This window comes from Adiantum capillus-veneris, chromosome 25 (assembly GCF_014529385.1).
Source record: "Adiantum capillus-veneris isolate H3 chromosome 25, ASM1452938v2, whole genome shotgun sequence".
NCBI lineage: Eukaryota > Viridiplantae > Streptophyta > Polypodiopsida > Polypodiales > Pteridaceae > Adiantum > Adiantum capillus-veneris.
Window position 1 is genome coordinate 126,941,396 of NC_140955.1, and position 13,252 is coordinate 126,954,647.

Below are 13,252 nucleotides of genomic sequence, written 5' to 3' on the forward strand. Positions count from 1 at the left end.
TCTATGCCCCTTTTCTTTCTTTGCTTGCTGCTCTAGTTTCAACACTCTTTGCACTAGATCATTGAATTTCTTTGTTGGTGCTGGTAAATCCTACTCTCTCAATTTCTTGCTTCTAAAGTCGTTCATGAACCAGGCTCTCATTCTTTTCTCAAAAGGGGGTTCCTATAATTGTCTGGTTAATTCTTTGATGTTCTAGAGTAGCTTCTGACAGATAGCTTTCCTTGCTTGATTTTATCAAGCTTGCATAGAATATCCTTATCTCCCCTATTGTCAGAGTATTCCAAAAGATCTAAGTTGCTATAAGATCTAAGTTGGCAAGTAGGATAATGGTAATACAATTCCATGCTGGCTCCTTCAATGTTTGTGGAAAATACTATCCCCATTCATCTTCATCAATGTCTTTAAGTTTTTCATATTGTTCAAAGGCCTAAATATGCACATTGAGATAATCTCTTTTTCCACCTTTGAACATCGGAAAGGAAATCTTCAAATTACTGGAGTGTTTAACAAAATGGCTGGTTTTGACTTTATGCAGTGGCTTCCTGTCTCTAGGTTTTCTCTTGTTGTAGTGATCAGTGTCAGCATTCTAAGCGCTATTTGACTTTGTTTTCAATACATTGTCCTTAATTTTGTTCTTAGTTGGATTTTGTGATGGTCTGTGACTTCGTTTGCCAATCTCATTTTCATCAATATGTTTGTGGCTCCTCTGAGATCCATGGGATTGGCTCCTCCTTTCGGCTCGTTCAGCCTGTCCTCATCGGGAAGTAGAGTGCTAAGAATCCCTTCATTCATCAGTTGTGATTGGTCTTGGGGCCATATCTATCTCATTTCCACTTTGCTAGTCCTTTTCAGAGCCTCACTCTGATTCTTCTACAATTGGGCTCACACAGTTTGGATCCTCCATGAATCTGGTAGATGGACTTTGACCTCTTCTTGGTGGTGGCATGTCAGATATCTATCCACTCTAACACCAAATGGGAGATAGTTTGCCTATCTAAAGTAGCTTTAGCTCAAGCCATTGTGATTGCCAAAATGGAATGATCTAAATGTATTTAAATAGCTATTCCATTACTTAAGTTAGTTCAATTCAGACTTGGACTTCAGATCAGAGACTTCAGTACGCTACAAGACAAGACTTGAACTAAAATGACAACATACTAGAAAAGATAATTGGAGCTAAAATTGTATTATTTAGTATCAAAAAAGTATACAATGAAACCATATTCATCACTGAAAGAGGAAATAGTACTCACCCTTATATGCTTGAGCCTATTGCCTTGTCAGTGATATACACTATCACAACCATTTTCCTTAGCTCCCACTCCCTTTGATGTGAGATAGGGCATTGGGGCAATGGAAAGGAGTCAAATCTATAATGCACATTATGCTTATTGCAAGTTCAAAAGTCTGAGAACCACACCCTACTACAATGTTGACAGTCTCGTCACATCCAAACTGGCTACCCTCACATTTTTTGCCATGACTTAGACCTTCACACTTTACTCTCCCATCCAGAGTGTGGGATCCTCCATTGTGACTCTCATCACCAAATTTTGGAGCATCAAGAATCACTCATCAGCTGCACACATACTACATCACATGTAACTTTGATCCAAAAGGTCAAATTTTTCCTCTAAGGACAATGGTGCAACTAAAGTTGGTCAATGATATGAAGAGGAAAAAGTAGGGCTACATGTGTGTATAGTCGCATGCTAAAGTAGTAAGACAGGTTTGAAGGTCGAGGGTAGGTAGACGGTTGCAAATGAGTATTATTTATGTGGTTTTTTGGGCCAAGGTGCTCCTCACCACGGCCTATCAAAGGTGATTGGTTGATGTTTTCAAAGTGTTGAACAAAGTGCCAAGTGCGGTCCTTGAAGTGTTCTCACAGGTGGTCTAGACGTCTCCTCAATTGGAGCTAAGGGGTGCAATTTATGGTAGTTTGAGGTTAGATATGGTTTACAAATCCCCACCGAGTGGATAGGTGCGATAGAGACTTTAAATTCCTATGATGGTGTTAGTCTGAAAGTGTTTTGTTTACGTTGCATGCCAGTCTTTTCAAATCGCGGATTGGAATTCAAACGACCAAGTTATGAGTAGTCCACCCTCAGTAGGTGTGTCATTAGGGGTGTGCACTCCTTGCCGCACTGTCAAAGCAAGGGACTTGCCTAACACTGTGTGCGAGCCACAGACGGCTCCAAGCACACAACTAGCTTAACTAGTAAGCTCAAAAGAGGGCAATGGTGTGTCACTCACCGCTCTATGCTCCTGCCGTGGAGGATTCCTTGCCGCGAAGAAGAAGGAGACGCCGCTACACCGCGCTCAACCGCTTCACCACCGTCGTGTCTTCGTAATGCTCGATCGTACACACACACTCTCTCTCACACACATACACACACACACAAGGAGGTGAAGAAGAAGAAGATGGAGATGGAGATGGAGATGGAGCAAGAGCACTCTTCTATTGCACAAATGAGAGAATAAGTGAATTTTAGGTTTAGTTGGCTTTTATATGAGCTCACCCCATTCACACTTGGGCGCCCATGCTTAGCCAACTAATCCCTTGAATATCCCAGTTAGAGTGCGCCTCTCATCGGCGATCACTCTTACCCTTTTCCTATTGGACCGACAAGCCCGGTACGTGACTCTACCAAATAAATAATACAATGTCCACCATAGGTTACAACGTCCGTCTCGTAGGTGATAGGTTGTCCGTGAGCCGTGAGGGTTAACATGCCTCCCTTCTTGATGTAGATTCCGTCCTCGGAAGCTATTGAGTTGAAGCTCGTTGGTCGAGGTGGAAGAGCATTTGAGATGAATGTCCTTAGACTTCCTCAGTCACTGCAAAATCAAACAACATTGCACAGTAATTGCATTCTCATAAGCGATTAAAAAGCATATGCAAATTTAGGCAGACAATTGATTGGTAACAGAATTTTAAACAATTTGTCAGCAATAAGCATTAAATTGCAATGTAATCAAATGCATAAACAGATGTAAAGGTAAAAAATTAAACAAGTCTGGGGTCGCTAATTTAACGGTCGAAAGGCACTAGAGATCGACTATTAATACCATGGGTAAGCTTCTTAATTTTCTGTGGTTAATTAAGTTGTTTAATCGCGAGAGCCAAGTATTTCATGTTCGAGGGATGACTAGAGGCTATACCTAGAGGACCTTGTAGTTAAGCTACGATAAAAGGAATTTCTCATGAAATCATTGCCTTACTGATTACCGTTACTTTGACCCCCCAAACTCTTTTCACAGTGATTCAATTTTGATGTGTGTGCTTATTTTGTATGCCTTGGGTTTTTTGCTTTTCAAGGAAAAGCGCCCACACTGGGAACCTCTAGGGCTCTAGTACCATAGGCGATACATGTGAGTGGAGTACCAATTTAAGCAGGGATTTCTCTTCCAGCTTAAAATTTTACATTGTGGCACTTTGATATTTTTTTGTGTTGTTTGTTTTCATAATTTTAATTTTGTAGCTTTGGGGGGTCATATAACTCTGATACACCTCCCCAGGCTCATCACACTAGTAAACTCCCTTTATAATACTTAAGCTAAAGGTCAATAGGGTCAAGCCCACTAGAAAGCCCTAGTACATTTCACACAATGCTGCCTAGATTGGATTAAGAACCTAAGTAACCATTGCTTATTAGGAAGGCATTCCCCATGGTATTAAGAGAAGATTTCTAACACGTAGCTTGGTCAAACTAGCTTAGTCGGACTACTTGATTTTTAAACCTAGACAAGTGATTATGACAAAAAATTACATTGAATTAAATGTTTGATACTAAGCAAATGCGGTGAATATTAGGCTACCAATCACAATTAAAGCAGACAAACATAGATGCAAAATAGATAGGGGCAATGCTAATGGACAAAAAACACCTCTTTCTGTTGATGGTCGCGCTTGATCTGAAGTGTGAACGAGAGAAAGGTTCCATGAAGGTCCAAATCCTATCAATAGCAACACGCTCCTGTACACACTAGGAAACAAAAGGAATACCTCCAGGAGGCACATTAGTGGGAAAAGGTACCAACACTTATTGAACACAACAAAAAACATAAGGAACCCTAACCTAATTATTTGCACTTCCCCTAGAGATTCAAGGGAATAGGACATTGTAGAGGTTGGGGGGAAACCCTAAGGCTAAACCCCTATCCTCGTCGTCGAGATAAACAAAGTCATCATCCATGAGACCATATGTGCTATCCGTGTAGTCCTGTAAATTTTCTTCTTCATCATAGGTGCCCATGTTTACTAAGAAGGTCACTAGACGCCTATAGTCATCTTGGTCAAAAGGGTAGGCTTGTGCAATGGGAGAAACGCTCTCTATTAAGTATGGATCAGACGTGGTCAAGAGACATATCAGCCATTCTAACTCCTCAAAATTCCTCTCACATGCTAGCGTACCTATCAAATCCCATTCACATGCAAGCACTGGAAAGACCATGTGAAATATTTGTGAAAAGTAATGAGGGTACCTCTCACCCAAGGCAGGAGTGGATGACTCTAGCGTACTAGCCATATCTGTACACGCAAATAGATGATGGTTAGAGTGCAAATATTACAAGGGTCGTGTTCTTGTGCATAATTTGTTTTTATGATTTTGTGTTATGGCTCTTGCTCGTTTACTTTTTCATCTTGTTTTTGTGAGTATAAGGATTTATATATACATTCCCTAAGTTGAGAGGAAAGCAAGTGAATAATGGATGTCAACAAACACTCCCCCCTTCCTTGGGTAGATCATACCGTTTGAAATGATGTCGTCACCCTTTAAACCAGTTGTTCCAAGCTGTTATAGGTGAAGATTTTTGCCAGTAGTTTTCTATTACCTTAGGTGCCTCATCGAGTTTCAAGGGTGGTAAGGTACTCTCCCAGGATCGAACTTGAAGTGGTTCATCAGGTGATTCTTGAACACTGGAAGGTGTGGATTCCTTTGTAGCTTCATAGAGGTCCACTATTGTAGGTGGAGGCTGTGTAGAAGCTTTTACCTCTATGGATGTATTACATGAGGAGTTAGAAGCTTCATGGAACTCCCCCCTTCCTGAGCTAGGTGGAATAAATTGGTTTTGCCTTGGAGCCCAAACTAGCTCTGGACTAGGTGTGTAGCATTCTGTGATCTTTCCCTTCCCACGGTCTTCCATTGGCTTTAGCGTTACACTGTTTGACTCATATGGGTTTGTTGTCGATAGGGAAGGACACATTTTACGTTTAGGTACCCAAATTTTCTCATTTCCATCATAGTAGCCTTGGGCTTCTAATAGTCGTTTTGGAATCCATCGTGATTTGTTCTTGACTCTCCTAGAGCGCGCTCTTGGTTTTCCAGGGAAATTTTTTCTTGGAATGGATGGGAGGGTTGAGGTAGTTGGAAGTAAGGCCCTGGGGACCCATTGATATGTACTCTTAGGTCGTGCAGGTTGAGTACTTGCAATATTACTGCTTGCTGCAACTACAAGTGTTGAAGTGCTAGGTTCATGGGTAGCCGGCAAAGACGAGTTAACCACCTTGGCTTGTGAATGTTGGCTATCCTTCAACTTTGCTAGAGTTTGCAACGTAGGTGACTTTGCTTGAGTGATAGGGGTAAGAGTCGGTGGTCGCATCGTGACACTACCAGTATCCCAATCAATAGTGCATTTGGTTGCCAACATCCACGTGCGTCCCAGGTTTACGTTGCCTTCCATAGCTCCCGCGGGCATGACTAGAAACCTCTGCACTATGCTTCCATTGTCATAGACAACAGGGGTCTGAAGGACTCCAATAATAGCAGTTTTCTTTTTATTAATTTCCTTGACTTGCATCGTACTCGGGGATAGGGCCGGTTTCCCTAATTGACACCAAACTCCATAGGATAAAAAATTGTGTTTAGCTCCCGTATCTAATAAGGCATTGTATAGTACTTTCCCATAGGGGCTATTTAGCTCAATTGGGTATCGTAGGGGTGGCTCAGATTCTAATGAGTCGTCATCTGTGTCCTCGAAAAATGCTTGCGTGATTCCCAAATTAGCCTCTCGTTGGCGTCTAAGACGTTGTTGTTGTCGTTCTCGAGCTTCAACTCTTGCTTGGATTTTTCTAAGCTCTGCTTGTTCCTTGGCATCCTTCTTTTGATGGATGGCTTGCAACTCTTCCTGGCTTAGAGGATCATAATATCTTTTGAATTTACTCCCATTAAGGAATCCAATGGTTTCAACTCCATCTAGAGTCTCTACACGAATGGTACCTTGCGGGGTAATTTCACACACTCGATATGGTCCCTTACCAGCGTATTTCAATTTCTTCTTTTCATTACGTACCCCGTACATAAGAACTTTATCACCAACCTTGATGTATTTATCCTTTAAATGGCTATCAAACCACTTCTTTCTCCTATCCTTCTCCACTAGAGCATTTTGCACAGCTAATTGCCTCTCTTCATCTAGCCTTTCCAGGATATATAATCGCTCCACTAAGGGGTTACCATCCCAACCTTCTTGAGAAGCTACTCGAAGACTAGGAATGACAAACTCCCATGGCATAACTGCTTCTTGGCCATACACCATCTTAAACGGTGTGCAATTAATAGCAACTTTATACGCAGTATGATAAGCCTCAACTGTCTTTGTCAAAATGGAGATGAGAGTTTTGTTGGTACTCTCAGCTTGGCCATTTGCTTGGGGATAATAGGGTGTAGACTTGTGGTGAGATATCATGAAGTTTGATGTGAGTTCTTTTATTACTTCATTTATAAAATGAGTTCCGTTGTCACTCACAAGTTCAAAGGGGCATCCAAAACGTGTGATAATGTTCTCAAAGAGGAACTTAGATGTTGTTTTTGCATCCCCCTTTCGTGTTGCTTTTGCTTTGGCCCATTTGGTTACATAGTCGGTAGCCACAATGATATATCGTGATTGCGTGTTACGTGCAGCCGGACTAATCGGTCCTACAAAGTCTAAGCCCCACTTTTCAAATGGTTGGGTTACCTTGATGGGATGTAGAGGCATCCTATCCCTTCTTTGTGGCTTCTTGAAGCGTTGGCATTCATCACATCCCTTTGCAAAAAGTGATGCATTGTTAAACAGAGTGGGCCACCAATAGCCTGACTGTAAGATCTTTCGGGCAGTCAACTTTCCTGAAAAGTGACCACCAGCTACACCCATGTGTGCCTCTTGTAGAATATATAAATACTTATCCTCGCGGGCACAGCGTCTAAGAACATCATCTTTTCCTCTCTTATAGAGAGTTCCAGCCAGTAAGCAATAGGGTTCGCATTCCTTGATTAATTTTCGAGCTATATCTTTTCGCAGCTCTTTGGGTTGAAAACCATTAAATAAGAAGTTAACAATGTTTTCACTCCATTCAGGCATTGTCTCAACAATGAACAAAGGAGTATCAGGCAATTCATCATCAACCCCCGTAGAAGCTTCGCCATTAGGGATACGAGATAAATGATCCGCCATGACATGTTTCCTTCCATGCCTCACAACAACGGTGAAGTCAAACTCAAGAAGAATTAACAACCATAGTGTAATTCGACCTGTGGAACACGGCTTGTTTACCAAATATAGCAATGCTTGATGGTCAACATAAAACACAAACATGGTAGCAAGAAGGTAATAGCGAAATTTCTCTACTACGTAAATCATAGCTAGACCTTCGCGCTCTGTAGTAGTGTAGTTCATCTCGGCATCATTTAATTGGCGACTTGCAAAGCTAATAGGGTAGTCCAATTTATGTTCTCCTGGTTGAGTTAGAACACACCCAATAGCAAAGTTTGATGCATCAATATGCACATGAAAAGGTACATTCCAATCAGGTGTTCGCGGGATTGGAGCACTTGTTAGGGCCTTCTTTAATAACTCATAAGATTGATGACATTCTTCCGTCCAGTGAAACTCAATAAGAAGCTTGTACAATGGACGCGCTATCTCAGCAAAGTTTAAAATAAACCTTCGATAATAACCAACATGGCCCATAAATCTTTGAACTCCTTTATAGTTCGTAGGTGGTGGCAAATCGGCAATGGCTTTAATCTTACTCACATCTGTGGATATCGCGTTCTTGGACACTATATGCCCTAGAATGACTCCATGCTTAACCCAAAATTGGCATTTGAAAGGGTTCAATGAGATGCGATAAAATCTGCACCTTTCAAATATTTTTCATAGATATAACAAATGCTTCTCCCAAGAAGAATAAACACAAAGGTCGTCTAGGAAAGCTTCACAAAACTCCCTTAGAAATTCTTTAAATGCAGTGTTTATTAATCGTTGGAATGTAGCAGGGGCATTTGTTAAGCCAAAAGCCATAACACGAAATGCAAACACTCCAAACTCTGTGATAAAAGCAGTTTTAGCTTGGTCCTCTAATGCAATTGTGATTTGATTGTAACCAGAGTACTCATCTAAAAAGCTATAAGCTTCCTTGCCCGCAACTCTTTCAAGCACATGTTCTGAATATGGCAAGGGATAATGATCTCTCCTAGTGGCTGCATTAACTTTCTTGAGGTCCACGCACACTCTTAGTTTCCCATTCTTTTTTGGCACAATGACTATTGGAGAAACCCATTCTGAGTGCTCAATAGGGTATATGAATCCACATTGGATAAGTTTTTCAATCTCCTCTTGTACAATTTTGGCGTACTTAGGATTCATTGGATAGGGTCGTTGCTGGACGGGTTTAGCAATGTTGATCATGGGAATTGTATGTTGCACCACAGAAGGTGGAACGCCCTTCATGTCATGATATGTCCAAGCAAAGATATCCTTGTATTCCTTGAGGAGCTCCTTAAGTACAGCCTCTTCAGTTTCAGTAAGGTCTTGAGCAATAAAGACTGGTTTAGACTCCTCACCTGGTTCTGCTAATTCTATCTCTTTAACTACCGCTAGACCATCATAGACTCTACTGCTTCCATTGGTAGGTATTCGTTGGGCTTTGGCATACACAACCTTTTTCTCCCCCGTGGTATAAGATTTAAAATGTTCAGGAGCCGTATGTAAGTCAGCAGGCTCTTGTCCTGACAGAGACCTTTCTTTTAGTTCTACCTCCTTTTGTTGTTGTTCTAACTCTCGGTTTTGATGTCTTCTTATAGTTCGACTCAATTTCGGCTCTATAGTGGGAAGAGAAGGGAGGAGAGTGGAGGACTTGCCCCACATGCTCTCATTCCCTCTTGAGGGGGTAGGGTATATATATAAGAGTGAGTCTAGTATATATCATAAGACTGAGGACTGAGGCCTGGGCTTGGGCTTGGGCAAATGATCCCGATCCCGCCCCCAGTCACTCATGCTTAAATATTTTTGGATTTATATATATATATATATATATATATATATATATATATATATATATATATATATAATAATTATTATTATTATTATTATTTTTTAAGGCGACGATCGCGCGCGGTTTAGGTGACCCTTTCTTGGCCACACACACTGTCAACACCTACCTAACCTCTCTGTCAACAGCTCACAGCTCACTACCTTATCTACTTACTAACTAATCTACTAACTAATCTGTTAACCACTCTGCTAACTGCTTACGGACAGTGAGCTAACTGTCCCCCTACTTCCTCTCTCACTACCTTACTGTGAAAAGACTGTGTGCAGGTAAACCTTAATAGAAAACTGTGTACAGACTGTGTGCAAACAGAAATTGCTAACTGTCTACCTACTTACTCATTCAATGCGAACAAGCTAACGACTACTAATTGTGCAAAGACTGTGTGCAAACAGAAAACACAAGATTATGCAGAAATCACAGAACTTGCAGACAATACAAAAATTAACAACTTGCAGAAAAATAACTCATTCCTCTTCCTCTTCCTCTTCTTTCCTACTACAAACAACTCATAGAAGAAGCACAAAGTGCCTCTTGGGCTTAGTGCAGGGCGCTTCCCCGGTAGCGGCGCCAAAAATGTGCACTCCTTGCCGCACTGTCGAAGCAAGGGACTTGACTAACACTGTTTGCGAGCCACAGACGGCTCCAAGCACACAACTAGCTTAACTAGTAAGCTCAAAAGAGGGGAATAGTGTGTCACTCACCGCTCTATGCTCCTGACGTGGAGGATTCCTCGCCGCGAAGAAGAAGGAGACACCGCTACGCCGCGCTCAACCGCTTCACCGCCGTCGTGCCTTCATAATGCTCGATCGCACACACACACTCTCTCTCTCTCTCTCACACATACACACACACACACAAGGAGGTGAAGAAGAAGAAGATGGAGATGGAGATGGAGCAAGAGCACTCTTCTATTGCACAAATGAGGGAATAAGTGAATTTTAGGTTTAGTTGGCTTTTATATGAGCTCACCCCATTCACACTTGGGCACCCATGCTTAGCCAACTAATCCCTTGAATGTCCCAGTTAGAGTGCGCCTCTCATCGGCGATCACTCTTACCCTTTTCCTATTGGACCGACAAGCCCGGTACCTGACTCTACCAAATAAATAATACAATGTCCACCGTAGGTTACAACGTCCGTCTCGTAGGTGATAGGGTGTCCGTAAGCCGTGAGGGTTAAAAAGGGGTTAAGTTTGCCACTTGAAAACAGGGTGATCTTTAAGGTATCAAGCCGGAAATGAACAGATGGACATGAGATTTTACACATGAGTGGATGTGTGATATGTTCAACCTTGCACTTCAACATGGTATGTCTTGTGATTGGAGTACTAATTGGGTCAAGTCTTTTCATAAAGGAGGGGATGTAAAGAATGTAAATAATGACCAGATTATAATGATGGGGTCTCTTATGGAAAAGCTATTTGGGTACATAATGGAGATAAAATTGAGCGATTGGGCCGAACAAAATGAAAAGTGTGCAAAAGGACAAGGGGTTTTTGTCAATTCCATAGCATCATTGATCATCTTGTCATGCTTCGTGTTATCATGGAGGAAAGCGATTCAAAGGCAAGCAATTGTATGGTTGCTTTGTGGACAAAAAGCATGATTACCACATTGCATGGCATCTTCAATTCCTTTGTCTTTCATAAATTCAAGTACCATTTGTTCTAACCGATCGATGTAGACGAAAGAGATTTGGTGACAATGGACATCCTTATTTAACCCTACATGGTCCTACTTGTTGGGTTGGATCTCTTCCAATTGAGGTTATGTGCACGGAAAGAGTTGTGGAGTAAATGATAAAAATGCATCAAAACCCCTCACATCAACTTCCTACGATTGCATGGGAAGCAAGAAAAAAGTCCAAAAGATGCATAGAAACAAGATCTTGAGCATGAGATGGATGCAAGACATAAAGAAGTGGTTTGGGAGGAAGATGGGTCAGCCCAAATCACCGACCAACAAGGGCAGAAGGTAGAAGTAGTAATCAGAAAAGAGATTGTGACCGAGGCAATGAAGCTGCCGATTGAAGGTATGATGATGTGGGCCCGAGGTAGAAAGACAACAGACACATTCACCAAAGAGACTGCTACTGCCACATTTTTTGAACTCATCCCAAGGCAATTGGAAGAACCAGCTCGCCTATACATCAGCACTTCCACTTCTTATCCAAGAGACCACCATGGTACACCACTTCTTATTAAAGAGACCACCATGGTACACCACCCCAAATCATGCGGTTGCGGCCACCTTCACTCAAGTGTTGAAGTCGACAACCAGGCAGCCAATTGATCATGCAAAGTATGTGCTGACAACGCTAAAAGGCATGAAGAAAGAAGGAAAAATCACATATCTGGGCACCTCCCTAAAGTGGTGATGAGAATAGCATATCATGCTATTGGCATGGACGATAATTTGCTGCCAGCCCTAGATCAGAACACATGGATTGTTTTCGCACAACCTTCTCCCAGAACCACGTGTTCATCAAAGAGAGTATATAAGTCAGATGAAGAATCTGCAGAAAGATCTCATGAAGCTCATAGTAGTGAGAGCTTGAACAACAAGGAAAGGCGGGAAAGAATTGAAGAGATGAAGAAGAAAGCAGTAGCCACACACCAAGAAGAACCTCAACAAAAGAAGTCGAGGTTTGAAAGAGAAAAATAGACGTATGAAAGGAGTCTCCAAGTTGCAGGTGAGGACCGTGAAATATGGGTTCCAAGAGACATAAGGGGACCCAGAACCAAGAACCCTGCAAGGAAAGGAGCAGAGGATCCCACGAAATTTCTTGATTGCATGTATGCAGAGGCAGAAGCCTTAAAGTTGAAAGAAGCTCAAGAAGCTAAAAGGAAAGCAAGGGAAGATGAAGGCGAGCAACAAAGACAAACTGAGGCTACAGAACAAAATGAGACACATCACAACCAGGGGGAGATGTCTTCGAAGCCCACTTCTCCCGCTACGGAGCAAGAAGACCACCCAATGCCAAGCCCGCACCCTTCACCAATAGCTAAACCCAATGAGGGCGAGGAAGACAAAGAAAAAGAGCCTGCACAATAGACATCAATAATTTTTTAGCAGCCAAAGAGAACAAAACAAACTAAAGCTGAACCTTCTACGACAACCCAACCAAAAACAACAGAGGCATTTGCAATGCCTCAAGGAGGAGAGGTAGAACCCCCGACACAACCACAAGCAACAACCACAGCACCACCTAAAGAGCCACAAACCAAAATGATAGAAACCTCTAGAAAGGGGCCTGAAGAATGGCAAACAAATGGCAAAGTCATCATGCAAGTCAATGAATATGCCAAGAATATGCAGTTGATGAAAGAAACAATGCGACCAGCAGCACTTAGCCGCAGTGCTAAGGCCAAATAACTTGATCTAGTCATTGATGCTCTGCAAGGAGAGTTAGATGACAGGATGAATATAATCTCAGATCTGCAAAGACAAATCAACGAGCTGAAGGATGAAGCAGAGCAACACTAGGTTGCAAAAGAGAAGCAACAGAAAAAAACAGATGAGCTGGGTGAGCTTCTAACCAAGTTATCCGATGCCTGCAAAAGCAAAGATCAACAGCTGACAGAAGTAACCAATGAGATTCTAACCACTACTCTGTTAGTCCAAAAGATCCAAGTGCAGCTCAATGTAGAAAATGCTTCTCTCTACAATACTCAGAACAAAGGATCAATGATCACGTAGCCTTTTTGAGATAGATAAGAGAGAACCTTACTGTCGCTTTGATCAAAGGTATAGATGAAGTCTATAAGATTTTGAAAAAGAGAAACAAGGATCTCGATCTAGAGCTCAAGCTAGAGCAATCACAAAGACGAGAACTTGCCTTGATGCGCTTCCAAAGAGAGGAGCAACTGATCAAAGAGATAGGTGAATTAAAGAGAGTCAATCATCTATTGAGAGAGGGACATCCAGAAAATCA